Source organism: Lissotriton vulgaris, chromosome 1_1, assembly GCF_964263255.1.
Source record: "Lissotriton vulgaris chromosome 1_1, aLisVul1.2, whole genome shotgun sequence".
Lineage (NCBI taxonomy): Eukaryota > Metazoa > Chordata > Amphibia > Caudata > Salamandridae > Lissotriton > Lissotriton vulgaris.
The window spans coordinates 200,013,869-200,016,368 of record NC_141685.1 but is presented as its reverse complement, the minus strand read 5'-3'; the positions used below and the strand labels follow the sequence as shown (position 1 = coordinate 200,016,368).

General features: G+C 49.2%; 4 non-coding genes across 4 annotated transcripts; 3 read left to right on the top strand and 1 right to left on the bottom strand.

Moving 5' to 3' along the window:
* The first annotated feature begins 715 nt into the window (after positions 1–715).
* Positions 716–789, top strand: TRNAN-GUU (transfer RNA asparagine (anticodon GUU)). The gene has a single exon. It is a non-coding gene; the product is annotated as a tRNA-Asn (tRNA).
* A 236-nt stretch (positions 790–1,025) lies between these two features.
* On the top strand, positions 1,026–1,097 carry TRNAW-CCA (transfer RNA tryptophan (anticodon CCA)). The gene has a single exon. It is a non-coding gene; the product is annotated as a tRNA-Trp (tRNA).
* A 71-nt stretch (positions 1,098–1,168) lies between these two features.
* Positions 1,169–1,239, bottom strand: TRNAG-GCC (transfer RNA glycine (anticodon GCC)). Its single transcript has one exon. It is a non-coding gene; the product is annotated as a tRNA-Gly (tRNA).
* A 1,161-nt stretch (positions 1,240–2,400) lies between these two features.
* On the top strand, positions 2,401–2,474 carry TRNAN-GUU (transfer RNA asparagine (anticodon GUU)). The gene has a single exon. It is a non-coding gene; the product is annotated as a tRNA-Asn (tRNA).
* Positions 2,475–2,500: the final 26 nt, after the last annotated feature.

The window sequence follows — 2,500 nt, the reverse complement described above, 5'->3', positions numbered from 1 at the left end:
ACAGCCCTGATCGGGCTTAGATCACTGGAGCCTCTGGAGATCAAGAACTCCGGAAGCCTAGGGTCAGGCCTATTGCAGAGGCATCTTGTGCCTGGCCATTCCGGGATTGTTGTGTTTCAGGGCCTAGCCATCAATACTCCTGGGATTTCTTTCCAGGAGAACCCTCATGTCCCTGTCCTCCCACAAGCCCGAGCTTTTATGTAAAATAAAGTGTGCTCTGTGGGCCTTCCCCTATGTGCTCTCTGCCTAATCTCTTTCTCCCAAGCTGAGCTCTGCAGGTAAATGTATCTATCTGACTGAGGGGCTAGGGAGGGCCTTTCCCAGCAGTCTTACAAGCCAAGAGTTCAGAGAAAGCACCTGCTCTGGGAAGGAGACTCTGCTCACAGAGAAGACAAGTCCAACATAACACAGTGAAGATGGGATGGGCAAGACACACGCCTCACGGGCTGGTAGCACGCAAACAGAGGAGCAGGGATCTACGCTAAGCAGGCAAAGAGAAAAGTCATGTATGAGTCTCATGCACTGTGACCGGTAGTAATACTGGCTCTAACACCATTAGACAGTAGTCTACACATCATAAATTACAACAGTAACAAGACACTAAGCAAATGACAAATGCTGTATGGCATAAAGACGCCTTATATAATACAAGCTCCAGGCAGGCGCACACATGTCAAGACATATATTGAGTCTCAGGAAATGTATACAGTCAATAGTCTCTGTGGCGCAATCGGTTAGCGCGTTCGGCTGTTAACCGAAAGGTTGGTGGTTCAAGCCCACCCAGGGACGTAGCCTTTTGTCTGCATGAAACACAGATACGTACCTTTGCTCTTTCCTGCGTGCGATCCTTTCCCTGAATAGTTCAATCCTCAGCGTTCTCACTGCACCTGCAGTCAATTTCAATAATTAGGATAGAAAACAAAAGGCCAAGCCCTGTAATACAACCGTAGGCATATAAGCAGAGGAAAATAAGTCAAAAGGCCCACAGCATTTGTTCATCTGGCATCGAAGGCTGCAAGTGTAAGGACTTCGTGGCGCAACGGTAGCGCGTCTGACTCCAGATCAGAAGGTTGCGTGTTCAAATCACGTCGGGGTCACTGCTTACCATTTTATTCCCCACTGAGTTCATATATATCATTTCGAAAACAAAGTCAAAAGAAAGCAACCTTGCATTGGCCGGGAATGGAACCCGGGCCTCCCGCGTGGCAGGCGAGAATTCTACCACTGAACCACCAATGCTTCACATGGTGTGTTCACAGCAAGAGCTCTGTCCAAGACAGTGGTCAGGTTCACACACTTAAATTGTACACATATGAACAAAGTGTGCGCAGCAGACATGATAACGCCAACGTTTCACATGATGATGGCAAGAATCAGATGCAGGAGACTATAAGTAATAATGTCTTTGCATTTGCTGAGGTCACTGGCTTGGTACTAGAGTTGTGGTTATCAGGGCATGATGGCAGGCTGCTCCTGACAGAAGTGGCTCACAGAATGCACCCGCCAGATCACCAGAACTATTGTGTTTCAGATCATGTCACTGAACTCTCCTCCTGGAAAATCCTTCCCACTGGCTTTGCCAGATTCTGTGTCCTCCCCAAAATGCTGGGGTGAAACGGGCAGAGTTCTGCGCCCTGCGCCCCTTTACGCGTCCCTAACGCCATCCCAACGCGCCCTGGTCGGGCACAGCCCTGGTCGGGCTTAGATCACTGGAGCCTCTGGAGATCAAGAACTCCGGAAGCCTAGGGTCAGGCCTATTGCAGAGGCATCTTGTGCCTGGCCATTCCGGGATTGTTGTGTTTCAGGGCCTAGCCATCAATACTCCTGCGATTTCTTTCCATGAGAACCCTCATGTCCCTGTCCTCCCACAAGCCCGAGCTTTTATGTAAAATAAAGTGTGCTCTGTGGGCCTTCCCCTATGTGCTCTCTGCCTAATCTCTTTCTCCCAAGCTGAGCTCTGCAGGTAAATGTATCTATCTGACTGAGGGGCTAGGGAGGGCCTTTCCCAGCAGTCTTACAAGCCAAGAGTTCAGAGAAAGCACCTGCTCTGGGAAGGAGACTCTGCTCACAGAGAAGACAAGTCCAACATAACACAGTGAAGATGGGATGGGCAAGACACACGCCTCACGGGCTGGTAGCACGCAAACAGAGGAGCAGGGAGCTACGCTAAGCAGGCAAAGAGAAAAGTCATGTATGAGTCTCATGCACTGTGACCGGTAGTAATACTGGCTCTAACACCATTAGACAGTAGTCTACACATCATAAATTACAACAGTAACAAGACACTAAGCAAATGACAAATGCTGTATGGCATAAAGACGCCTTATATAATACAAGCTCCAGGCAGGCGCACACATGTCAAGACATATATTGAGTCTCAGGAAATGTATACAGTCAATAGTCTCTGTGGCGCAATCGGTTAGCGCGTTCGGCTGTTAACCGAAAGGTTGGTGGTTCAAGCCCACCCAGGGACGTAGCCTTTTGTCTGCATGAAACACAG